This window comes from Ovis aries, chromosome 9 (assembly GCF_016772045.2).
Source record: "Ovis aries strain OAR_USU_Benz2616 breed Rambouillet chromosome 9, ARS-UI_Ramb_v3.0, whole genome shotgun sequence".
NCBI lineage: Eukaryota > Metazoa > Chordata > Mammalia > Artiodactyla > Bovidae > Ovis > Ovis aries.
Genome location: NC_056062.1, coordinates 33,902,391 through 33,930,390, shown reverse-complemented (window position 1 = coordinate 33,930,390; position 28,000 = coordinate 33,902,391). Strand labels below are relative to the sequence as shown.

At 40.6% G+C, this 28,000-nt stretch overlaps 1 long non-coding RNA gene across 2 annotated transcripts; it reads left to right on the top strand.

Moving 5' to 3' along the window:
• The first annotated feature begins 512 nt into the window (after positions 1-512).
• Positions 513-27,873, top strand: LOC114112185 (uncharacterized). 2 transcript variants are annotated; one of them, XR_009594944.1, is made up of 4 exons: positions 513-586; positions 14,736-14,912; positions 21,457-21,556; positions 22,236-27,873. It is a non-coding gene; the product is annotated as an uncharacterized LOC114112185 (long non-coding RNA). The 2 variants fall into 2 exon arrangements; XR_009594945.1 differs by lacking the exon at positions 14,736-14,912.
• The last annotated feature ends 127 nt before the right edge of the window (positions 27,874-28,000 follow it).

Genomic DNA, 28,000 nt, shown 5'->3' with positions numbered 1-28,000 from the left:
ATTTGATTTCCTAAGTAGCAATAGGACTATTTCAGCTATCTATTTCATTATTAAGCGAGTCATGGTAATTTGTATTTTTTGTGGAAATGAAGTAAGATTAAATCTTTTCATCCTAGCCAGCAATAAATTTTTGATGTTACCATACACCCTTATTTCAAAGATAAAAAAGAAGCTGAGAAAGAATAATGAAAATCCTCGTATCCACTTCTCAGCTAAGAAATAAATATAAAAACATGATTAAAGGCTGTGCATTCTACTTGCTTTTTCTTTGCTCTCACTTCTAGCATTATTACTACTATCCTGGGTTTGATGTTTATTATTCTCTTAGACGTCAAAGTCATTGATTTAAAAAAAAATACTTTTTATGATTGACCAATACAGTCCCCAGATTTATGCTGCTTGAACTGCTTGACTTGACTGGCACGTATTGACAAAAATGATATCACATGACATTATTTGGGGTTGTTTCCGAAGCTCTCCTAGTGTTTACTCAATTATCAAGGGACACATGTGTAAAGTTGGAAAGAACGTGGACATGTCAAGTCAGGCTCAGGCAGAACCACAGTCGACTGTTACGTGGAATAAGGTAAGATCTCAAGTAAAAGTACCACAGTGTTAGAACACTGGCAGACAGATTGCCTGGCTGAAATGAAGTAATGATTCTTAGATTGATTTATTGTTGTTGTGATTTTTTCTAGCAAGTAATACTTTTTACACTGAATAGATCTGCTGCCTTCTTTCTCTCTCTCTCTCTTTCTTTTTTTAAAGGGACTGTATCTGATTTTGCCTCAGGGCTTTTGATAAAGTTTATTCTTTCTCATTTGCTCAATGATGAAAGCTTCATAAGCGAAACTAAATTCCTCTAAGGAAAAATTCCTTTTGTCTTGCATAAATTAAGAGTTTTAGTGACTGGCAAGAGACCATTTTGAATTAATAACTCAGAAGTGGTTTGAAAGTGAGTCATGAGCTGAAACAAGAGAGGATAAAAATCTTGGTACTAAAACAAATTGACTTGAAAAATAGGACTTTGTGTGTTCAAAACTTAAGTGACTTTCAAGAAATAATAGCTCCTTACTATATGTCTTACTTCCTTTTCGGGTCATATAGTTTCAATGTAACTGCTTCTTCCATTTAAGTTTTTCATCAAAATGAGGTGATTGGCCTCAGATTCTAGGGTTCCTAAAATATACACAAACCTGTATACATTTGAATGGCAGTTTTTATGAAAATTTTGACAAAATAAAAATGTGTGAAGTGTTACAAAGCTGTTTTCTGAAACAACTTGGCTAATTGTTATAGTTAATACAGCTATACAAAACTTGTGAGTACATAGAAAGAACGAATAGAAGCAAATCAGAACTGTGAAAATACTTTTGATATATTTTAGTTGGTGGATTTGTGAGCAGTTTTCTCCTTTTCAGGTTTTACCTTTATTGATTTCAGAAATTCTTTTTCAGAAGTCAGTAGGGCATGAACAAATGTTTATAGTCATTGAAATGTAATTTTAAAATCATCATCATACTGAACAATCACACGAGTGAACTTTAGCGTGTCATGTTTATTTTGATTAGAGACACCACATTTCCTGGAAACCACCACCTTTTCTCTCTCCCTCCCTCCATCCTCTTTTCTCCACTGGAACCATACAGCTCCTCATCCACGGCCTGACACACAGTACACGCTCAGGGGATATTTGTTGAACAAATGACACTTTATCAATTAGACATTATTCTGAAAGAAGTCATCTTTCCTCCAGGGACCATTCTGTTTCACCCCCAGGCAGAGTTCCAGCCCCTGGGGCAGTGAGTTCCAGGTCCTCAGTGGACCAAGGGTCAGTGTGAGTGTGTGACTGACCAAGGGCAATGTGAGCGTGTGACTTGACTCCCTCTGGTCTACCTGTGGCCAGTGATTCTTGGAATTACTGGAAAGTGTTTAAGCTCCTCACGCACAAGAGGGAGTGTTCTTGGACAGTTTCTGCTCCTAGTCCTAAACATTCACCTCACTGCCCTCCTTCCCTTATACATTAATAGTGAATCAAAACTATATTAATGGTAAACTCTTCAGTGTAAATTATGTTAAATGGGTATCAAACAGCAAAAATAATAATGCCATAGGAAACAGGAAAAGTAGGAATTTGCAAATGTGTACCGTATTTTCTTAGGGATTGAAAAATGGTAGAACATAAGATGTATTTATAGCCAAACAAATGTGGAACCAGAGATTTAAGGATGAATGGAATTCAGCACACACGACTCTGGCCTGGTATATTTAATCCCACATTAAAATTAGTAATTAATTAATCAAGCTTCAAGGTAAGGTTTGCTGCTGTAAGCACAACTATCTCAATGTTTGGAAGCATTTATACTTGGCCAGTGTTATTGGCATTGCTTTATATCTTATCATCACTCTGGTTATAGTGTTGTAGACCTCTGCAAGTTGATTATTAGTGGTGACTGTTTAAAAAGATAGATTGTCATAGATTTATACAAAATGAAATCCTTTTTCTCAGTCAGTCAGCTCAACCTGGAGGTAAGAGAGTCCATTTACAGGCAGACTCCTGGAGACTGAACCCAGCCTCGGCCATGTCCTAAGAATGCAGATACCTGAGTGCCATGTCCCCACGTGGAGCCTGTCTGTACATGTGAGCTGACACTAGAATTACTTTTTTGCAGATAAGTTTAGGAGTTTTTGCCTTGCTGACAATCAGCAGTTGAAATAAATGAGTTCAACTACAAGCATATGGAGTGCTGTTATGGGCCTTGCCTGTTTTTTGGTTTTCTTAGAAATAGGCAGATTTCCTAAACAGGGTTTTGCATATTTACTTTTTCCTTTTAGTTTTCCCAGATCTTATGGGTCTATAAAAGATGCTGAGTAACTTTTCTCATTATAAATACAGGCCTGGTTATAAAATAGGTTTCTTTACTCAAATTGCACCCTTTGAAGATGTCACTGTTTTGGTATCATATAGGAAGTCATGTATCAATAGGTTCTCGTCTTTCCACTGGCAAATTCTTCTGAGACCTCAAACTTGTGCATATTACATTTCTTTGGGTCTTTTATATAAAAAACATATTTTTATTAGTGAAATCTCAATCTTCACATATTTATAATAATGTATGATAAAAATGAATTCTCTATAGAACACTATTATTTGAATTATGACAGTGTAGGTGCTACTGCTAAGTCGCTTCAGTCATGTCTGACTCTGTGCGACCCCACAGAAGGCTGCCCACCAGGCTTCCCCATCCCTGGGATTCTCCAGGCAAGAATACTGGAGTGGGTTGCCATTTCCTTCTCCAATGCATGAAAGTGAAAAGTGAAAGTGAAGTCGCTCAGTCATGTTCGACTCTTAGCGACCCCATGGACTACAGCCTACCAGGCTCCTCCACCATGGGATCTTCCAGGCAAGAGTACTGGAGTGGGTTGCCATTGCCTTCTCCACAGTGTAGCTAGTAACCAGCAATTATTTATTCTAGTAGGATCAGAAATTCTTTATCAAATGGTAATTCTTCATGTTACAAAATCCTGGTCTTATTCTGTTATTCTCTATGAATTCATGTGTTGTCTGATTTAAAATCTGTGGGTTCTGTTCTGAGATAGCCATGTGTTTTCAAAACTTTAAATTTCAAGATCAGTAACTAGCATTTCCAGATTTTGGAGAGTTTAAAAATTATAAAGAAAAAAATCATCAAAATAAATAGCATCTCTCAAACATCAAAATCTGAAAGTAAATAGTTGCTGTCTGTCCTTCCCAGTCTCTGAAGAAACAGTGGAGCCTGCAAGGCAATGACTACCTGTGTTTTTAACGATGCGAGATGGCAAGAGAGGTAGCCTTGTTCTGTTCAAAGGCAGTCACATCACACAGGCAGTCGCTAGTGTCTGTGTGCTTGGAGGTATTTATACCTGGTTCCCTAGGATAATCCTCAACTGTAAGGGGTTGTCTTTGTCGGGAGATTTAATGTGAAAAGACCTGTTTAGTTGTGAGCATTACATTTTCTGGCTGCTTTTCTGTAGGGTAGGGAGGGGGTGAAGAATACTCAGTCCCCTTCGCAGCTGTGGCAGGAACTGCTGTCCCTGAGTTTTCGTACTTTGTGGTGAGCCTGGCCTCAGGGGCACAGGTCCCATCCTTCCACCTAGGTCTGTCCCCCGTCCCAAGAGCCAGGCCTTCAACGCGGTGGGCACAGAGCAGTCGGCTGTCCCCACACCCAGCTCCCTTTTCCTGCAAGGAGTCACATTCAGTCTTGAGTTTATCCTCCATGGAAGTGATGGGGGGTGGTCACAGACATGCAGGAGGTGTTGAAAAATTGATGTCCATTGGACTTTTAGTTTTTTATACGTACGATTACAATGTTGTGTTAGTTTCTACTGTATAACAAAGCGAATCGGTTATACGTATACACGTATCCACTCTTTTTTAGATTCTTTTCCCATATAGGCCATTACAGAGCATTGAGTAGAGTTCCCTGTGCTATAAATTGACATTCTGGTGGGTTTTTTCCTTTTCTTATTGGAGCATAATTGCTTTACAATGTTGTGTACAACAACGCGAATCAACTCTAAGTATACATAGATCCCCTCCCTCTTGAGTCTCCCTCCCCGCCCCCATCCCTTCCCCATGTGTCGTCACAGAGCCCTGAGCCGAGCCCCTGCGTTATACAGCAGCTCCCCACTGGCTGTTCATTTTGCGCGTGGTAGTGCGTATATGTCGGCGCCTAGCTCTCAGTTCGTCCCATCCCCCTCGTCCCCCACTGTGTTCACCCATCCATTCTCTGTATCCGCATCTCTCTTCCTGCCCTACAGATACGGTCATCTGTACTTTTGGTTTTTTTTTGAGAGTTTATTCTGTAACCTGGCTGAGATCTTTCCCCATTTTCTGTTAATGCCAAGACTTAACAAAGGAAAATGATCTCCTTCTTCCTCCACCTCTGCAAAACTGTGTGTGAAAAGATGGAAAATATGCTCAGAATTCCTGATTATTCTCTTCCGTATGTTATTAATTGAGAAGATTTCTGAGACAAATAAGATATTAATAGTATTGTTTTGTTCTAATATGCCGAATAAACTGAACTTGTTTTGCATAATACAGTGCTGTTCTGAAGAAATCTCTTTGCAATTTGTACAAAAACAAAACAATACTGAAACCAGATGAATAATAAAAAGGTTACTTTATTTTACCCTAAAACTAGGAAACTTAAAAATTGATAGTTAAAATGACATAAAAGTGAGAGTTAATGTTAAGGATATTTGTTATATTTTTAATATTCTTAAAAAATGAACTAAAAATATGGGTATGCTTAATTGTTTTTCATATATGAATTTAAAATATTTATTCATGATCATTTTTATTTCATATGTTTCTTAAAATTTAAACTTCTTGAACAATCATCATGAGAAAATTTACTATGTCAAAGATTATCAATTCTAAGTGAAAAGCGTCCTTTGTCTATAAAATTGAAGTTGACAGAAGTCTCACACTTTCAAGAGCTATAGAAACAGCATGAATTATTTTTCAGTGAAATGTTACTGAGAGTTCAATTCTTGCTTTAAGACATATCCATAGGGTTGTAATAATATTTACTCTGTTTTAATGTTTAACATTAAAGCAAGGTGGCTGAAGAGATAGGCTTTTCATATCTTGCCCAAGATGACAAATTGCTAATGTGCTTGAATCCTATTTGAATCAGGGTTGTAAAAGAGGAAATATTTCACATAGCTTTACCAGATTCTGGAACGCTTTAATTCCCTAAATAATGCTTGGTGGGAGCTTTACTTTAGGATAATTGCCCACTTGTCCGCAGTGGACAGTATCATGTCGACAGTGTATAACGTTGTTATTGTCTTAGAAGTTTTTACAACACCATTTATAGCACACCATTCTTAACTTCAAGGTCGGTTTGATATTTTCCATCATGGAATTGACTTTTAAAGCCATACAGGGTAGCCAAGCTGGGGCTGGCTTTGCTGACTCATCCACTCTTGATGCTGGGCAGAAGGTTGAAAGCAAAATTAACAACACACAAAGGCATGGATTTTCACAGTAAGATATTTTGATTACACAATTGTTGTCCCTTCAGTTCTCCTTACTTTTCAATGATCTCCGTAAATCAGAACAGGATGGTGGAGACTGTGGCGTGTTTCCAGTCTGTGTGCAGGGGCCACCTTGGACTGGAGGCCATAGAAGTTGGGTTGGCCTCAAAGAGAAGGAAACTTGTTCCTGCAGAATCTGCTGCTGCTGCTGCTGCTAAGTCGCTTCAGTCGTGTCCGACTCTGTGCGACCCCAGAGATGGGCTCCACCATCCCTGGGATTCTCCAGGCAAGAACACTGGAGTGGGTTGTCATTTCCTTCTCCAATGCATGAAAGTGAAAAGTGAAAGAAGTCGCTCAGTCATGTCCGATTCTCAGCGACCCCATGGACTGCAGCCCACCAGGATCCTCCATCCATGGGATTTTCCAGGCAAGAGTACTGGAGTGGAGTGCCACTGCCTTCTCCGCAGAATCTAAGTGGCATTAATTTATACCACAGGTCTGTTCTGATGCTCCCACCCCAGGGAGCAGGTTTTGAGGTGCCAGCCTCTGCCAGACAGCCTCTGTCAGACAGGCCTCTGCCCAGTGGTCGGTCCTGCCAGGCCTTGTCAGGTCTAACGCACCTGGTTGTATGCCATTGCCCACAGGTGAGCATCAGGCTTTGGGAGGCACTGTTTTTATTATAGTTGGCATACGAGCATCTTGAGACCAGTGAAGCTGTTTGATTCCACAAATGCCTCAAGTGTCCCGATGGAGGCACCTGGTTCAATCAACTGTGGTTGTTGTTGTTCAGTTGCCCAGTTGTGTCCACCTCTTTGTGACCCTATGGACGCCAGGCCTCCCTGTCCCTCACTGTCTCCTAAAGTTTGCCCAAGTTCATGTCCATTGCATCAGTGTTGCCATCCAGCCATCTCATCCTCTGATGCCCTTTTCTTCTGCCCTCAATCTTTCCCAGCATCAGGGACTTTTCCTTGATGAAAAGCTTGAATCGGCTGTTAGTGTCAATCAATAGTTGATTGATGTTCACATCAATCAACTATGATGTCTTAATTTTATATGAAAGGGAATGAAAAATGATGACAGAGAAAACCACATTAGTGTTTGATTCATGCATTATCTTAACCCCAGTTTCTGAAAATTAAAACTCATTCCATCAGCTCTGTAGCCCTGCAGGAAGGGAGACACATGGTTGAGCAAATAAAAAGTGACAAGAGGCCAATTAGAATCCGGATGTCAGTCAGTTATCCCCAAGGTCCAGGCTCAGAGGGCATTGGTGCTGTTCATTCTGCAGAAGCAGAATGCAAAATAATGAGCTCAACACTTGAAAGCATGACATTGAATTTAGCATCAGTTTCATGGATTTTATAGTTGTGAGTCTTAGTAGCTGTGTTTTAGGCATGAAAAGATAAATACCTGACTTCTTTGCTGGCTCAGACAGTAAAGAATCTGCCTGCAATGCAGGTGACCTGGGTTCAATCCCTGGGTCAGAAAGATCCCCTGGAGATAGGAATGGTAACCTATTCCAGTATTCTTGCCTGGAGAATTCCATGGACAGTGGAGCCTGGCCAGCTACCGTCTGTGCAATTGCAGAGTCAGACATGACTGAGTGACTGACACTTTCACTTTCACTATAGTATATGTGTGTGCTGCTGCTAAGTTGCTTCAGTCGTGTCCGACTCTGTGCGACCCCATAGATGGGGCAGCCCACCAGGCTCCTCTGTCCACCGGATTCTCTAGGCAAGAATACTGGAGTGGGTTGCCATTCCCTCCTCCAGGGGATCTTCCTGACCCAGGAATCTAACCTGGGTCTCCTGCGTTGCAGGCAGACCCTTTACCATCTGAGCCACCAGGAAGCCCATTATATATATGAAATAAAGGAGCAAGAGCCATTTGTTGCCTTTTTTCCAGTGTACCTTGACTTACTGCCCTGGCTCCTATCACTCACATCTCTTCAGTTACTCTATGTCAGTGTTCTCTCCCCTGAAAACCAAACTTTATCCTGTCTTTCAATCCTTCACTATTTTCCTTTCCATAATTTCACCTTTTACTTTTTAATTTCCCTTTTCAGTTGTTTTCCTATCTTTTTGTTTATGAAAAGAGGAAAAATCTGTCTTGGGCTTACCTGTCTTTAACCCTAATACTTACTTGTTAATGAGCCTTTTAAGCAAAAAGAAAACGTTTCTCAGGACTAGAGATTTCAAAGAGTTACTGTATGTTGGTAAAATCTAATAAAATTGTTTATTTTTTCAGTGTTTGTATTTTATCCTGACTGTGAAACATAACTCAAAAGCAAATTTCTCATCCATGCTTACCACTGGGGTGAAAAAGGGGAGGGGATTTTCTTGTTAATAGCTGTCATGTGGTAAAGGTCCAAATCTTATGTCCGTGAAAGATTTTCTCTGAATGGTTTTTCAAATATGCCAGTGTTCCTTGCACATGAATCACTGGCAGACGTGAAACTGTTCCTTTTGCTGTGTGAAGTCTGTCCTTGTCTGTTGCCTCCTGGGTGTACCTATGTCATATTCTTCATTCTCTGTCATCATTTATATTTTTATATTTCTGTTTCTTCTTGTTCTCTTTAAATTTATTTTTAGTCCCATCTCTTTCCCTCTTTCTCTAACTGATCACAAGGTAGAGCTTGAATGACTATTGTTGTGCATAGAGTTCTGTGTTCTGTACTCTGCTTTTGAAAACTGGATGACTTACGTTTTTAGTTCTCTGTAAACTATCCTGCGAAGTAGCTTAGATTATTTTCTTCCTGTAAAGTGGATGTAGAAAGAAATGTGCTTCCTCCTATAAAAGCAAAAAGTGGATAAGGGTGTAAGGAAAAAAGGAGACAATTTATTCTCCCCACTTGCTTAATTTTGTGTGCCATTTCAGTTACAGGGATAATGTATCTTAAAGACAGAGCATTATAGCTGTCCAAAATGCGTGATGTTTTAATTGTAGAAGAATTTTAAAAGAAAAAAGTTATGAGTCATTAAAATCTTTCAGGAAGCATTTAGAGTCCTGAGGTAAGTGTTTAGTGAAAAGTATTTTGAGGCAAATTTCCTTCAAGTGAAGAGACTAACTTTTCTTTCTGGTGTTTTAGTGACTGTCAGTTAACCATAGGGCTTCCCAGGTGGCTCTGTGGTAAAGAATATGCCTGCCAATTTCAGAAGACGCAGCTTCGATGCTTAAGTCGGAAAGATCCCCTGGAGAAGGAAATGGCAGCCCACTCCAGTATTCTTGCCTGGGAAATCCCATGGACAGAGGAGCCTGGCAGGCGGCAGTCCATGGGGTCGCAAAAGAGTTTGACACAACTTAGCAACTAAACAACAAAAATTAACCATAGTGTTATACCACGTGTGTTTCTGATCTGACCGTCATGCCGGACGTGTCACTGCTCGGATGGGAGGGTATAGCGTGTCACGGCTTCTCTGAAGCTGAAGCAGCTGCTCGGGAGGGGACATCTCCCCCCTTCCCCCTTGAGTCCTGCGGCTGAACTAATGATCCAGTTGACACCAGAAAGGTTCAGTTCAGTTCAGTTCAGTCGTTCAGTTGTGTCCGACTCTTTGAGACCCCATGAATTGCAGCATGCCAAGCCCCCCCGTCCATCACCAACTCCCAGAGTTCACTCAGACTCACGTCCATCGAGTCAGTGATGCCATCCAGCCATCTCATCCTCTGTCGTCCCCTTCTCCTCCTGCCCCCAATCCCTCCCAGCATCAGCGTCTTTTCCAATAAGTCAACCCTTCGCATGAGGTGGCCAAAGTGCTGGAGTTTCAGCTTTAGCATCGGTCCTTCCAAAGAAATCCCAGGGCTGATCTCCTTCAGAATGGACTGGTTAACAGACAGAAAAGAAACAAATTTTGATTCAGGCAGCTTTTATACTTTTTAGACAAAGACACAATAAATTGGTGAGGAATTGACAGGATAAGAGACTTAGGTTTTGGTATCCAATTATGGAAGAATCTAAACAGAGTTTGGGCTTGGGGGAGTCAATTAGAAAAGTCACAAGTCTTGTTTCTGGAGGTTTTTTCCCTTGAAATCTCCATCTCTGGTGTTAAAAGCGAGCTTCTCTCTGGGTGCAGAGAAAGAAACTCTCAAATGAAAGATTGATTTCCTGCTTCAGAGAGACAGAAATGATTCTTCTTGTGTTGACCACTTCTAGCTAACTTTAATTCAGAATAATCAATATTGTACCCCTGTACATGTGAGGTGACCTACCCTGGGCCCCGATGAATTCCTCTTGAGGCAGAAAAAGTGTGATTTTGTGTCACATTCACAAGGGCATTGTGCTTTTTTGAATGATTCATATTTTCTCTCTAAAAGTTACTAAATGATCATATTTGTACTAAAAATTCAGAAGAGTCTCAGAAAGCTTTTCCATAAGGACATTTTATCACAAAATGGCATTCCTCAACATTTCCTCAATGTTTGTGGTAGAGGCTTTTGTTTCTTTTAAATCATAATTGCTACATTATCTGTCCTTCATCCTGAATCAGATGGGCAGGTACAGCCCTGGGGAGAGGGGAAACATTCAGGAGCTTCTGCCTTCTCTAAATGGTCCAGCTGAATCAAAATTCTTATTATTATCCATCCTTTCCAAGCAGACATTAAGGCAAACAGCCCTTATGAAATTAGATATGGATCGACATTGTTGTCTTTGGGGCATGAAATAGCTCATTTCAAGGTCTGTGAATCTTTTCTCTCGATTCTTTGTACATCAAAACAGCAACAAAAATACCACTTTGAAGCATGGCTAGACTTTGTTTCCTCTTATTATTCCATGAGTGTTTCTGTTTGGCAGTCATAGAAGGATTAGAAGTTAAATGTAAACAGTTAACCTTTGCAGTCATCAAAGTCAGGAGACCCCGTGAAGACAGTTTCCACGCTTGCCCTGGGCAGGGCTCTCGAAGTCAGTCCTTATTTTGGGCAGTGCTGTGGTCAAGGGCATCTGCAGGCTTCAAGTTTGTGCCTGCGCTCAGCAGAAAGGAGGTCGGTCTGCGCTGTCACCATTGCCCACAGGAGCAGTGCCCATCATGTGCCATCTCAGAGTATACAAATCTTGACAGTCGTAACCATGCTGCCTTTACACCAGTTTAATATTTGAACGGTTTCCAGGTGCCGCTAGTAGAGAACCTGGCTACCAAAGCAGGAGATATAAGAGATGTGAATTTGACCCCTGTGTATGTTGCTGAGTGTTAGGTTTGGGGAGGAAATTGGTCAAGTGAAGTGATATACCAAAGATACTAATAGAGAATTTGCTTTATATTGTTGCTCGGGGTTAACTGGGGCTTCCCTGGTGGCTCAGTGGTAAAGAACCTGCCTGCCCATGCAGGAGATGCAGGTTCAATCCCTGGGTCGGGAAGATCCCTGGAGAAGGAAATGGCAACCCACTCCAGTTTTCTTCCCTGGGAAATCCCATGGACCGAGGAGCCTGGCCAGCTACAGTCTGTGGGGTCATAAAAGAGTCATACACAACAGCATACACACACACACGGGCTAGTTATAACTAAGAAAGAGGAGTGACAGTCAACAATTTAAAAAGTTAAAAAAATAGGGCTAGCATCCTCTTGAGTCATGCAGGTGAATCAATAAGTTTCTGAGAATGTATTGATCTCAGACTCGCCTCTGATGAGGCTGGAGCTCACGACTCGTACTGTTTCAAACATCAGCTCTGTGGCATTAATAAGTTACTCAATATGGTACCTGTGCTGTGCATGTTTGAAAGACTCTCAATATTCTCAGAGCTCTAGGGTGAGCCACAGTGCAAGCAGCAAGTGACAACAGGGACGGGCATGTTTAATGTTTAGCTAAATTGGTTATGACCTGAGAAACAGATCAATACCGAAGGACTGAAATGAACAAAACCAAGATTATACTATCAGGGAAAGCTCAGTGTTCTGCTTTTTAAAACCTCAAGCTACCATGTATTTTCTGAACTCTCACAACTCATGGCCATTAATTTCACCTTTTTAACTTTCTGATTTCCATTAACCATTATTGCTCATGCTGTATAATTTAAGCTTAACCATTCAGAATATAACATAACTTCATAACTTACTCTAAGATATTTAATTTAACAATACGTTCAAAGATAAAAATCAAAATTACCTTACATTAAAAATGAGCAGAAAAACTGTTTTAGAAATTAGGGGTGAATTTAGCATGAAATTATGGGAGCTAATAATCACATTAGTTTTCTAGGGCTCCCCTGACAAGAACCACAACTGGAAGGCTGAAGATAGTAGAAATGACCTCTGTTTGGAGGGTAGAAAAGCCTGATTCAAGGAGTCAGTGGAACCCTGCTCCCTCTGGAACTCGTAAGGGCGGATCCTTCCCTTAGTTTCTGGCGGTTTGCTAGCAACCCTTGGTCTTCCTTGGCTTGTGGCTGACACGTGCCGTCGGCCTCCATCACACGAGGTGTATTCTCTGTGTGTCTGTGTCTGCGTTTTCCTCTGCTCACAAGCACATCAGTCATAGTGGAATAGAGCCCAGTGTTTGGACTCAACTTGATACCATCTGAAAGGATTCTGCTTACACATTATGAGACCCCATGGACGGTGCTGGAGATGAGGGCTTCCACAAACATTTCTTGAGGACACAGTGCGGCAAAAACAATAATCAAACTTTATTTATTAATGTAACACATTATCCACTTATCTTGTTGGAATTGCAGAACAGGGCACAAAGCAATAAAGAGAAACAAAACACTTTGGCAAAATAGTCTAGATGTTGTGACCTCAAATGGGAAGGAAGCTTTTCAGAATAAATTTCTGACACATGTTCTTCAAACCAAACCTTGTATTTACTTTATAAATAAATCTAGACAGTTCCAAATCCCATGGAGTCACTCAGAGAGTATAAAAGGAGGGAATGCAGAACTCTTATTGTCTGAGGACAGCAACATTTCAAAATTAGAAAAAAAAAGTAATATGAAAAAAGCAACTTTTATAAGATAATATCTCACAGAAATTTAGATAAAAATTCTAAACAAGGTATTGAAAATCCAAGTTGAGCAATATGTATATAAAACACGACTAAAATAAGTTCACTCTGTGAATGTAATTGGTACCAAAATTTTAAATATTCATATAATTATGTCATGAATAGATTAAACAGGAAAAAAAAGATCATTTCAGTATTTGTAGGAAAAATATTCCATGAAAAGTGTAACATCTCTCTTGAATTTAAGAAAAGTTCTTAATGTTCTAGGAAAAACAGAGCATCCTAACTTAATAGAGAAAAATCTACTACAAACAATTAATTAAATGTTAAAAACATTTCATTTAAAAGCATAAATAAGACAAAGATGGCAGCTATCGTGAGTCATAGTCAAAGTTGTACAGTCAATGCCCATGTCCTCAGTTCTACATCCATGGATTCAATCAACCACAGCTCATAAAAGAAAAAAAAAATTCCAGCAAATTTCAAAAAGGAAGGATGTCAAACACTGCCTAGAATTAAGTTTTTAATTAGCATTGTGCTAAAAATTACTCTTTCCTTAAAAATGTTCTTCCAGATAGCTTCCATTTGTGAATTATAAAGAAAGTAGTTAAAAGTTTAACTGTTTTTATTGCACGTTGGCAGATGTAACTCACATGCTATTTCATTTAATTAATTCTTATAAATTATTTTTAGCACTCTGGACTTATTGCAACACATCATTGGGTTAATATGTTTAAGGGTAATAATTTAAGAATATATGTAGTCAAAAACTAAATGAGTTGGGAAAGCTTTGGTGCCTTGAGAAAGCTGTCTTCCCTATGTGATTAGTTTGCTAGGGTCGCCATGACAACATGCCAAGACTGGGTGGCTTGAGTAGCATAAACTTACTCTCCCACAGTTCTGGAGTCTGAAGTCCGAGACCAAGGTGCTCGGAGAGTTTGTTCCTGCCAAGGGATCCCACCTCGCCTTGTGGACAGCCGTCTGTTCCCTGTGTCCTCACGTGATCTTCCCTCTAGCCCGTGTCCACACTTCCTTTCAGGACACTAGTCATATTGGGTTAGCGTCCGTCCTAATGGCCTTATTTTTACTAACTACTCTTTAAAGTCTGTATCTCCAAATGCAGTCTATTCTGAAGAGCTGGGGGTTGGCACTTCCACATATGAGTCTGCGGAGAGGTGGGGGGCATGGGACACCACCGCAGCTCTCAAGACCGCCTCGGTGGCACCAGTTCTTCTGTGTTGCACTTCAGTCTGCTCTGGTGGATCCAGCAGGAGAAAGCGCTCAGTGTGTGCTACTCAATTATTTCTTGAACGAATGAACAACAAGGGTCACTTTAATAGTGTTCTTAAACTGTAGCCTTTCATTTAAAAATGCATGCGTTTGTTTCAATGAGTCAAGAGATATAATCAACTAGTGTATGTCAATTAAGAGCAATAGGTCCTTTATAAGTTAATATGTCAATATTAAATCACTCAGGCAATTTCTAAGGCCAGTTCATGCAGTTTTAGGTGAAAAGATGTGTGTGGTGTTTTTTTTTTTTCAATCTTGACAGAACTTTGAACCATTTTGTAAAACTTAAATAGAAAGCGATTGTTCAAAAGTCTGGGGTTTAAGAACTTGGTAACCGTTGCTGACTATTCAGAGCTTCCCAGCTGTAGCGTGAGCACCCGTCTTCCCACCACGTCCCTTTGGCTGACCTGGCTTCACTGTTGAGGGCATGTCACTGTCACTCAGCCCAGGCCCTACTGTCACATGCATCTTTCTTTTCCCACCAGCAGGTTCTGGTGTCAAAGCCCTGGAGTGTTCAGCCCTGCATGGGTCCCCCAGCTGTGACTGGTGATGGCATTCAGCAGGCCCAGGCTGCTGTGTGTGTGAAGGCAGTGCACCCATGGGATGATGGGAGCTGCCCTGAGATTCTCAAGGCCCGTGTGCGAGTGTGGTGGACAGCTCTGGAGGTCAGTGCCCACATCATTGCTTGGTGTGGATTTAGGTGCATGAATTTCTTTATTGCCAGGGTCAAAGATCATGCTCTTTGCACAAAAGTACACAAAGAAACACAAACACTTTCTTCTCCCTTGAAAAGGCAGGATGCTGATGGAGGGGACCCTAGGGAGGCCAGAGCCGCTCTCCCCCAGCTGCCTCCACTCACACCACCCTTGTAGGGGGAGACGGACCCAATGGTGGATCTGGTCTCCTATACTCACTGCATCTCTCATGCCTACACCAAGGACCAAACGCCGTTTATTGGTACTGAGTAAATTTTCCTGGGGGTCAGCAAGAGAGAAAACATCCCAGGAATCCAGCTGATTTAGACTATCCATGCTACGTAAGCTGTCTAGCCATGTTCATTGGAAATTTGGGAAAGGGGAGTCCTGTTAGCATTAGTCAAAGACCTTGTCTAGTGATATGTGGTTTGTGATACCTACCTTATCACCTTTTGCAAGCCTTCCAAGTTGCTTCGTAGACACCTATTTTGTCCTCACAGTATCTTTTGAGATGTGGATTCCATTATCCTTCAATAAATGGGGAAAGTATGGCTCAAAAGAAGGAGAGTGGGACAAATAGAGTAGCGCTGAAACATATGCACTAACCTATGTAAAACAGGTAGTTGGAGGGAATTTGCTCTATGATGCAGGGAGCACAAACCCTGTGCTCTGTGACAACCTAGATGGGTGGAATGGGGCGGGAGGGGGGTTCAGGAGGGAGGGGACATATGTGTACCTATGGCTGCTTCATGCTGAGGTATGGCAGAAATCAACACTATTGTAAAGCAGTTATCCTCCAATTAAAAATAAATAAATTAAAAAAAATCAAATAGCATGGAGTGAGTGGTGACCTGGAACCAGGAAGAGATGGATCAGCTGCTGATGCCTGGAAATGAACTAAGGGCTGGATGGCCCTTAGTGGAATGTGCTGGGGCTTTCCCACGTGGGCACCTACTTATGCTTGTGGCCCCACCACGGCCACGTGCCTGCCACCCGTGGAGGCTGTGGACTCTGGCAGCTCCCATGTCCTTGGGCAGCTCCCATATTTTCAGGCAGCTCCCATGTTTTCTGAGAATGAAATCGTAAGCCCCTCATGGAAGCAGTGTTGGGCATTCTCAGGGGAGGGGAGGAGACTGTCAGCTGCCACATGCAGAGTGCGGATGCAAGCACCGGAAATACAAGAGACGGTCTCGCAGAGCCACAGTGACCCCTGGGCCCTGGCCTTCCTCTCCTCTGTGGCGCAGTTCTACAGACAGATTCAGTCCCATGGGAGTACGCTGTACCTGTCCTCACCTCAGTGATGGTGGCCAGGGACACTGCAAAACCTCCAAGTCTCCAAAACATGAAAGCAGCGAGGCAAACCGCAGAGCAAGATGGAGGGTTTCCCCACCCCTCCTCAGACCAATCGTGTGCCCACTGGGTGGAGGGAAGTCAGGTGCACAGTGAAGTGGGGGCCACGTGAGGACCGCGGTGTCCTGGGTGGAAGCAGGGGCTCAAGGCCAGGACTTGGAGCCTAGGGTCCTACTGTGCCCACCCCACCCGGACTGTTTCTAGACGTCGGTGCCTCCTGCCCCGTGGAGGATTCATACATAACACCAGCCTTACAGGACCTTTATGAGTCTTTCAAGGTAGACATTGTTATCCTTGTTTTAATATAAGGAAAGTGAGGTCCCTGGATGCTAAATGCACATCCTGAGGATGCACAGCTGGGATGGACACCTGTGTTCCCTGAAGTCCTCTCCTCTGTGCTTCATGGGAGTTGGCTACCCTGGTGGCTCCTGTGGGGCAGGTGCAGGGCACAGAGACTGGGCACACAGGGCACAGAGACAAGGGCACCTCCCTCTCGGCTGGCCCCAAGGCTCCTCTGTGCTGCCACACCCTGACATCTCAGGACTAAGAGGAGAGGGCTCTCGTTGCTGACACTGTGATGTGCTTGTTGTGAGCAATATTTGTTATGGAAAATCCAGAGATAAGGGGAGGAGAGAATCTTGAATGTGGTAAACACTCTTATTATTAAAATCTGAATTTGTTGTCCTGAGCAACAGCAAGAATGCCCTTCTCTGACAGTGGATCCAAAGATACCTGGGAATTCATCAGCCAGTGGTAAACATCCAGTGAGCTGAATGGAAAATGCACTGTGTTCTTCCATGGTGCCATCATCCTCAAAACTGCTTGGTCACAGGGCATCACTTCTTCCTTACACAATGAGCTCAGAAGTCTTTTTAGCAGCAGAATCCTGTAAGGATGTAAATATGCCACATGCAGTTCCAATCATAACATAAGGAATCTGAAAATGTTCATGATGAGAACTCTGTAAATGGATGCAAGTTTGCTTCTTCTTGTGCTTTTTGAATAACAAGCATGAACTTTTCAGAAAAACAAATTATAAGGCATTTTTAAAAATGAGGAACTTTAAATGAAGGTGTTTAGTGACAGCTCAAAAGTGGACCAGTTTCTTACGGCACAGGCTTGTTACATCTCCCAGTGAACAGCAATGTGTTATTCACAGCTACATGTAAGTCAGGGGCTGATGAGTCATTTGGATGCTGAGAAATTATAATAATTTGCAGATTGTTGCTCTGTAGTTTCCTTAGGTCTTGCATTTTAATGGTTTGAATTAACGGGTCCAGAGGTCCTTGTCTAAGTCCCGCTTTGTCCACCCCCAGACCTGAAGTGGTGACTTTCTTCCTACAAAGGACTGTAGAAAGGACCCAAAATTGCTACCTTCATGAATCAGATTGCTGGGTTCAGTCCTGTTCGCATTCTTGCTAAAGGATTCTTCATTTTCCTCTGATCATATGATTCTCAGATGAAAACTAGTGCAGGAATGGTATTTAAGTGACTTAGCTGTTTTAACTGACTTTACCCTAGATAAAAATGTGGACTTTGTTTGGAATCTGAATGCCTCTCCAGGCAGCCTTGCTGATTTATCCTTATTAAAAGGGAAGGTATTATTAAACTGGTTCTCAATTACATATGCTACTTTTAAAGAAGCATTTTTTCAAGATGGTTTCTTTACTTCTGTTTCCATGAATAATAGCCTACTGGTTAATACTGATTATTAGATGCATGCTAAGTTGCTTCAGTCATGTCCAACTCTTTTGCAAACCTATGAACTGTAGCCCACCAGGATCCTCTGTCCATAGGATTCTCCAGGCAAGAATACTGAAGTTGGGTGCTGTTTCTTCCTCCAGGGGATCTTCCTGACCCAGGGGATCTTCCTGAACCTGCATCTCTTAGGTCTCCTGCATTGGCAGGTATGTTCTTTACCACTAGGGCCACCTGAGAGACCCAGTACTGATTATTGGTGACTTTCAAATTTGAATTTAATTACAAATATAACAACAACAACAACAACAAATCCTGGGGAAAATGTTCCTATTCTAAATGCATAAATACATTGCAATTAAGACTGCAAACTAGTACAGCTATTATGGAGAACAGTGCGGAGATTCCTTAAAAAAATGGAAATAGAACTGCCTTATGACCCAGCAATCCCACTTCTGGGCATACACACTGAGGAAACCAGAATTGAAACAGACACGTGTACCCCAATTTTCATTGCAGCACTGTTTGTAATAGCCAGGACATGGAAGCAACCTAGATGTCCATCAGCAGATGAATGGATAAGAAAGCTGTGGTACACCCAGTGTTCATCATAGCATTGTTTATAATAGCCAGGACATGGAAGCAACCTAGACGTCCATCAGCAGATGAATGGATAAGAAAGCTGTGGTACACCCAGTGTTCATCATAGCATTGTTTATAATAGCCAGGACATGGAAGCAACCTAGACGTCCATCAGCAGACAAATGGATAAGAAACCTGTGGTACATATACACAAGGGAGTATTACTCAACCATTAAAAAGAATACATTTGAATCAGTTCTAATGAGGTGAATGAAACTGGAGCCGATTATACAGAGTGAAGTAAGCCAGAAAGAAAAACACCAATACAGTATACTAACACATATATATGGAATTTAGAATGATGATAATGATAACCCTGTATGCGAGACAGCAAAAGAGACACAGATGTTTAGAACAGACTTTTGGACTCTGAGGGAGAGGGAGAGGGTGGGATGATTTGGGAGAATGGCATTGAAACACATATACTATCATATAAGAAATGAATCACCAGTCTAGGTTCGATATAGGATACAGGATGCTTGGGGCTGGTGCACTGGGATGACCCAGAGAGATGATATGGGGAGGGAAGTGGGAGGGGGGTTCAGGATTGGGAACTCATGTACACCCATGGCAGATTCATGTCAATGTATGGCAAAACCAATACATTATTGTAAAGTAAAATTAAAAAAAAATAAATTAAAAGAAAAAAAACGATAATCGAGTGAAAAAAGAAAGCTGTGGTACATATACACAATGGAGTATTACGCAGCCATTAAAAAGAATACATTTGAATCAGTTCTAATGAGGTGGATGAAACTAGAGCCGATTATACAGAGTGAAGTAAGCCAGAAAGAAAAACACCAATACAGTATACTAACACATATATATGGAATTTAGAAAGATGGTAACAATAACCCTGTATGTGAGACAGCAAAAGAGACACAGATGTATAGAACAGTCTTTTGGACTCTGTGGGAGAGGGAGAGGTTAGGATGATTGGGGAGAATGGCACTGAAACATGTATAATATCATATGAGAAACAATTCGCCAGTCTAGGTTCAATGCAGGATACAGGATGCTTGGGGCTGGTGCACTGGGATGACCCAGGGGGATGGTATGGGGAGGGAGGGGGGTGTTCAGGATTGGGAACACATGTACACCCATGGCAGATTCATGTTGATGTATGGCAAAACCAATACAATATTGTAAAGTCAAAAAAAAAAAAAAAACCTAATGTATCCAAGCAGTAGAAAATAATGCAGTAGGGTTTGGGTAACTAGACTTTATTATTCTTTAGGTAAAAAGCATAAGACAAAGGATGGACATGGAATCATAAATATGTCACTCAGAGAGCTACAAGGGGCGTTTGTGTGGGTGGCGGGGCTGGAGGACCCTAGGGTGTTAAGGAATTGGACTTTGTTTAATTTATTACATGCCAGGAAGACTTTCTTTCTACCTTTTTTAATCTGTAAATCTGAAATTTCTTTTCAATGACACTGCAGACAATTCTAAAAAAGCAAGCTGATTTTTCTTCTTTTACTATTATGCCATTCATTTGCTTCTTGTCTGGTATATATTTCTCTATGTCATCCCATTTATATATTTATATATATGTAAATTATATATAATAAATTTATATATATATATATATAGTTTAGTGTTTAATGGGTATATTGAATATACCAAAATTTATGTGACCATACTTTGTATATCAATGCTTATCTTTCCATTGGCTGGATTATTCTAAAATTCTAAAAGTAAAGTGGATTCAAGAATATAAGTTTATAGTTTCTTTTTTTTTTCACTTTTTTAAAAAAATTTTAACCCTCTCCCACCTCCCTCCCCATCCCATCCCTCAAGTTCATCCCAGTGAATCAGCCCTGAGCACGCTGTCTCATGCATAGAATCTGGACTGGTGATCTATCTCACATATGATAGTATACACGTTTCAATGCTATTCTCTCAAATCATCCCATCCTTGCCTTCTCCCACAGAGTCCAAAAGACTTATTTACATCTGTGTCTCTTTTGCTGTCTCGTATATAGGGTCATCGTTACCATCTTTCTAAATTCCATATATATGCATTAATATAATATTTTATACATCAGTTCAGTTCAGTCGCTCATTCGTGTCCAACTCTTTGCAACTCCATGAATCACAGCACGCCAGGCCACCCTGTCCATCACCAACTCCCAGAGTTCACTCAGACTCACGCCCATTGAGTCCATGATGCCATCCAGCCATGGCATCCTCTGTCGCCCCCTTCCCCTCCTGCCCCCAATCCCTCCCAGCATCAGAGTCTTTCCCAATGAGTCAACTCTTCACATGAGGTGGCCAAAGTGCTGGAGTTTCAGCTTTAGCATCATTCCTTCCAAAGAAATCCCAGGGCTGATCTCCTTCAGAATGGACTGGTTGGATCTCTTTGCAGTCCAAGGAACTCTCAAGAGTCTTCTCCAACACCACAGTTCAAACGCATCAATTCTTCAGCACTCAGCCTTCTTCACAGTCCAACTTTCATATCTATACATGACCACAGGAAAACCATAGCCTTCACTAGACGGACATTAGTCGGCATAGTAATATACTTTCGAATATACTATCTATGTTGTTCATAACTTTTCTTCCAAGGAGTAAGCGTCTTTTAATTTCATGGCTGCAGTCACTGCCTTTAGTTTGCAGCAATTTGCCTGGCTGCTTGCTTTAGGGATGCCCCTCTGGGCCTGGGCTCTTGTGTTCAGTCTGCATGAGCCAGGCCAGGTCTGCGTTCCGACAGAGCAGGGAGTGATTTGCCCGGGCTTGTTACTGGATGGAAATGATTTTATCATTTTACCTCATAGTTACATGCTTGTCTTTATTGTACCTATATTTGTTTGTATTTCTCTAGGTTTCTCCTGTTGCTCTACTTCTCTTTCACGGGTACAGCTGCTGCATTTTGACCATGAGATCCTTTCTCCTTTTACATGGCCGGGTTCTCAGGTCCTAAGGTGAGAGAGGATTTTATTAGTATGAAAATGTCTTCCCTTACTTTCTTCATTTACTGTTATTTAGCACTTTCCTCAGAGGTTGACCTTATCTCTTAATCTAATTATATGCACATATGTTATGTACCTTGACACAGTAATGATAAATGTACACATCTATACTGTGGCAAATGGAAGATACATACGGTTACTTCTTTCTTTTTTCGGTTACACCACATGGCATGTGGGTTTTTATCTCCCCAGACAGGGATGGAACCCTCGCCCACCCTATTGGATGTGCACAGTCTTAACCACTGTACCATCAAGGCTTAACATTTACTTCTTCTCAGTTTTCTTTTTCTTTGGCCTTTTCTTGAAGTGGTCTTTTCTATTTTATTATTTAGTGCTTTTTTGTTTTTTATTTAGTGCTTTTTTGTTTTTTATTTAGTGCTTTTTTAAAAAAATCAAGTAATGGTCTTTTTTACTTCGGATACTTGTGTGAAATGTTTTGAGTTTTGTTTTATCCTAAAATATATTTTTCTTTCTGAAAAGCAAAGGCTGTCTTACTTTGTATAGGATTCCTGATTGTGGTCTTTCTTTTTTCATTGATTTTTACCTTCTTATAGTTCAGTTGAAAGTTTAAAAACCAGTTTTTCCTGCTTATATAGGTTTTTCAAATTCTTAATGGCAATTATTCTCCCAGGCTCAGGTAGGAAGGCAGCTCATCTACCCAGGTTCTTCACCTTCTGAGAAGCAGACATCTGACCTTGGATCCTGGAAGAGCTGAGCTGCCCAGAGCCCTTGGCCAGGCTGGGAGGGTGCTCTGAGGTTCTGTCCCCAGGGTCCAGCACAGCCCATTCCATCTACATGGGCACATCTGGCCTCCAGGTCCTTTGGAGCTGGGAGCTGGGGCAAGACCCTCCTCCAGATACTGGAACCTCGAGGTCATGTCTGCTCCTGCAGTTCCAGGGGTCCTGTAATGAGCCATCCGTTTGTCAGCCAAGGACCTTCCTTCTTGCCTTTGGATGAGCTGTGTCCTGAAGAAGGTCCTTGGGGAAAACATGAGGACTGGAGCTGTCCTGCGTGACAGCCTGAAGCAGCGGGTTGGCTGTTGAAGGTCACAGAGGTTCTTGTTTAATCATTTCCTGCACACTGGGGTCTTGGCTAAAAATATGCTGAAGCAAGTGATGAGAAAGCCAGTTTTGCTCTGAAGAGAAGGTAAGACCTAGAATTGAGTTGTAAAACACATCATTTTTTAAGTTTTAAGATTAAAGTTGCTCTTATACAGAACCTCAGGAATCACCCCCAGGAAAAAGCAAGCACACTGACCCTGGGCTGACCCATCCTCCCTTCTGTCTGGTGTCTGTGAAGATGCTAATCCATGGGCTCAGAGCCTGCTTTTCCTCAGAGCCTATTTCCTTTAAAAACAGGTAATTTGGATTTATTTTTAATATTGCACTGAGGCCACAGTTACCATGATGGGCTTCTATTTGATTCTGTTGCTTCCCTATGGAGAAACACGGCATGTGACCCCGTTCTCTGGAGATGGCTATCTTCTCCCCAATAAGTCTCCATTTTCACTAAATAGACATTCATTTTTTGTGTCCCTAGTTCGGACTTGCTTCACAGTTCTGATTCTGTGCATTGGTTAGTCTCTCAACACATTGTAATTTATCCAGATCTTTATTGAAGTGTGCCATCCAGAAGTGAGCTCAGTTAGCAAGGCATGTTGTGGACAGTGGGCTGATTGTCCGAGCAGCTGGATTCCCTTCCTAACCAAAGGTAGGTCCCCAGGCCCTCAGTTTTAAAAGCAAAAGTCACTCTGTCAACTTCCCCAGATTCAGGGAACCCATCTTTCTTAGGCATCTTGTATGTTCTATTCTGGCATTGCCGCCTTCTTGCTTTTGCCTTGTGGGTTTACCTCTCTGCTGGGCTTCTGTATTTTGACACATCACTTTACAACTGTCCACTGTCCCCTCTCTGCACAAGCTGCGCCCAAGTGGGTGTCCATGCCTGTGTGCTCAGCTGTGTCTGATTATTTTATAATTCCATGGACTGCAGCCCACCAGGCTCCTCTGTTCCTGGGATTTCCCAGACAAGAACACTGGAGTGGACTGCCATTTCCTCCTTCAGGGGATCTTCCTGACCCAGGGATTGAACCTGCATCTCCTGAATTGGCAGGCGGATTCTTTACCACTGAGCCACCTGGGAAGCCCCCAAGTGTGTGTGACCTAATGTAATTATATATATCTAAAGATAAGCTGGGTGTATCTACTAGGATGACTCCTTCAAGGACCAGCTCTAGATGTTTCCTGTTCAGTTTCTTTGTTGTGCACCCAGCTGTTCAATCGACACGAGTCTATGTTATATCAAAACAACCAACCAAGTGACTCAAGCCTATTTAAACATTAAACTAGCTTGCAGGGATAATTATAGACGAGTTTATTGCTTGACTTGGAGTTACTCTTACTTTGGCCAGCAGAAAAGTAGTAATTCTAGTAGTAATAATGCCATAGTAAATTGTACACCATTCATGTGGTAGTATTGCCATACATATGTGTTGGGAATCAGTGGGTTCTCACTGAAAACATGGAACAAAGCATGAGGAAGAAAGAGGTGTCCAGGGCAGAGCCTGGGCTGTTGAAGGTATAAGTTACAAGCATTCAAAGTAATGACTGATTCGATTGACTTTTAAAGTAAAGGAAACATGAGATCCTCACAAGGAATATGTAAACCTAATTATCAAAAGGTTATAGCAATCAAGATTAGCAAATGACAGAATCAAAGAAAATAATAAGAAAGCTACAAATCTTATTTTACTGGCATAAAAGATAATACCAAGTCTCTCAACTGTTCACTGTAATTTAATATCTTGCATCACTTCGTTGATAAGCTGTAAAGCACTTCCCATTATGTTTCTAGGTTCTTTTCCTCCCTTAGTTCTCTTGTTTACAGGTTTTCAGAGCTAGAGATGACCTGAGAGATCATTTGACTAAAAAATGAAACAAAACACTCATTTTAAGAGGAAGAAGCCGAAGTTGGAAAGATCTCAGTGACTTGCCCTCAGCTGACTCAGGAGAACCAGGGAAGGAACTCAGATCTCCCAAGTCCAAGTCCAGTTTTTGGTTTTGTTTCTGCTTATCGCGCTCTGAATCTCAGAGCTTAGCTTCTCTCTGCTTTCTGCAGTTTATTGCGTGTCTCTCTTACTGTGGTAACTATGGGAACTCTTCCTCAGCTGCCTGACCTTCCTACTTGGAGTCCTGTGCCAACAGACTGTAAATGCAACACTTGACATTTTATCAACAATTTAAAGTAATTTTCAGTATCATCTAATCAATAGAGAAGGGTCTTTACATAATATAGCAAGATTACAGATGCAATTAAATAGTGTTTGAAAGTCCTTCTTACCTGCCTGTTAATTTCAGCAAACTCTGTAATTGGCACATTTGTTTGTGCCATACATCAAATAAATCAAACTCTACTGATAAAATTGATTTTAGATAGAACATGAAACAGTTCCTTGAGTGTCAAACAGAGCATAATTTTCTCTCCACTCATTCTAGAAACAAACAATAGCACCTAACAAGTGGTACATTTCTAAGAGAAGACCAGTGATGTATTGAAACAGTATGCTATTTGATGAAATAAAACCTCCTTCAAACGAAACAGATTCACAAAGACCCAGCAGATGTATATTTTCTGCTGGGGTTTATAGAACCATCTGGTCTTGGAATTTTGAGCCCTGTACTTTGCATTCAGTTCTGTCTTTAAAACATCCAGTAATTTTAAATACAGTCTATTTTATGCACAAATGTAAATATATTAATGTTTACTCATGACTTTGGTTCAAATAAATTGTGCTTATGTTTGGAAACTACTGAAAGTTTAATTTTTTCCATAAGAGGCTAATCTTATTAGCATAATATTTCATGATGTTATGGCTGTTTCATGTTCAACTTATAAAAAGCCTTCAAAGTTAAGAAGTAAGATTTCAGCAATTCTTGTAAAGCTTTTAATGAACCAATTTAATTACAAGAGTGTTCCCAGGTTTGTCTTTGAAAGCTGTTGCTATTTTTAATAGAACACTGTAAGGACATCTCCCGCTCTCCTTGGATCTGCGGGTACAAATATCTTCCATGAACGAGTCGTTGATATCAAGGTGAGAACAGACGTCACAGCAGGACAGAGAGCATGAGGCAGCCCTGAAAGATGCAAAACATGATGTGTTCAAAAGGTGATATAGTTAACGGATCAGCCTCTGCTGATAACATCCACTTTTAAAATAGCATAAAAGATTCGCTTGAAAATAGCCTCTCCTAAGTTCTTGAGGTTATTAAGCTCTCTTCCAAATGTAGAGTTTATTATAATCCATGACATATCAGGGGAAAACATCCTATATCAAACCTAGGTTATTAATAAGCAGTGTTTCATTAAACTGTTTAAATTAGGTGTTGTCTCTTAATCCCCCATATTTGTTTTGTTCCTGTTAGTATTATTTAGAATTATTAAGTATTGATGTTGAAACTTTAGTGCGATTTTGCTTCGAATATTCTCCCATTAAATATGAAAGTACTTACCTGTAAAACCAGGATGTGTGGCATGCCGATCCCAAGGAGAATGACTGACACGAAAGAAAACTAAAGATTTTTGGTTCATCAATGAACCAAAAATTAAGTTACAGAAAGCTAATAAGACACAGGTAGAGCTGAAGTTTCACTGTGTTAAGGGAATTGTTAAAAACAGAAAACTCCTGGTTTTGTCTATAAGCAAATTTCAGCTGTACACCATTGCAGGAGATATACAGAAGCTAAATACTGAGAATGTTCAAACATAGACATGTAAGCAAAAGTAAGGCCGATTTCCAAAGAGATAGAAACATGAGCGGCTGTAACAACATGAAAGAAAGCCAAATTTAAGGAAGAAAATCATTAACTGAGATGAGAGAGCCCAGTTTCATTTAATAATCTATGCATGATATGATTAGAAACTCTGACCTTTGAAACAGCTTAACATCCACTCAGCTCGCTTTAACGGAAGTGTATTTGAGCATTATTAATGAGATCAGTTTCTGAGAGGTGTATCCAATTGTGCACCCTATAAACTAAATTCACTTCACCTACAAATATTCATGGAGGATTTTCAGAAGTTGATTATATGCTACATCACAAGAAACACTAAAATTTTTTAGAACAAACTTCACATGGCTAATACTCTCCAATTCAACTAATCCAAAATTAAATGATTACATTTAAACTAAAATTGTTATTTAGAAATTATGAAATCATTTGAGCAAATATTTTGTCAAGCAGATGATGAAAGTTAAGAATACAGTGTTTAAGAAATAGTAATGACAACATTATGTATCAAAGTGTGTATATCAGAATTTAAAATTTATGAATTGAAGACATTCATAGCAATTCTCTTCCTTGGGGCTATGAGGATTGTGAACACTTTGTAGTGTTTTCTTCTTGGTATCTTATTTTCTAGTTTTAATATAAAGAGCTTTTATTAGTTTTTTAAACTTCCTCCAAAATTAGTACTGCTGATTTTACTTGTAATTTTTAAAGAGCTATACTTATAGAAAAAGGGTAGAATTTGTGATGTGTTATATATTGACAATTCCATCCATGAGAATGCATTGTGTTCTTTTAAGCTATGTTGTTTGCAGTAACTTGTTGCACTGCAGTAGATAACTAATACAATTATAAAGAAAAGAAAATGAATGTCATTAACAATATGAAAAAACATCAGTGGTTTCCTGCTGTGAACCCTTCACTTCAAAATAATTTGGGGGAAGCTCAGTATTTCTCACTAATTCAAATGAAACATCATCTAGATATGAAATTCTTATATACTTAATCTCATAAGACCTTCATATGTTTTATTTTTATGTCATATATAAACAATATAAATCCACAGCATTAGATAAACTTGTAATCTGCTGCTGCTGCTGCTAAGTTGCTTCAGTCATGTCTGACTCTGTGTGACCCCATAGACGGGGCAGCGCACCAGACTCCCCCATCCCTGGGATTCTCCAGGCAAGAACACTGGAGTGGGTTGCCATTTCCTTCTCCAATGCATGAAAGTGAAAAGTGAAAGTCGCTAAGTCGTGACCGACTCTTAGCGACCCCATGGACTGCAGCCTACCAGTCCATGGGATTTTCCAGGCAAGAGTACTGGAGTGGGGTGCCATTGCCTTCTCTGAAATTTGTTATCAATTCCCCCCAAATTGTCATTTTTATTTTTTCTTTAAATTATTATTGGTACTTTTCTCTGTATAAGCAAATGAAAGGTGCTAAAATGTAAGAAACAAATGTGAAAAATAAAAGTAGACATTGTTATATGTTTTTGTCCATTTTTAAGGCCTGTCATTATTGGTATATTTTTAATACGTGGAATACAGCAATGTATTTTCAATACATTGGGACACTGATGTTCCGCAGTTGCAGAGTTTTGATCAATTCATGG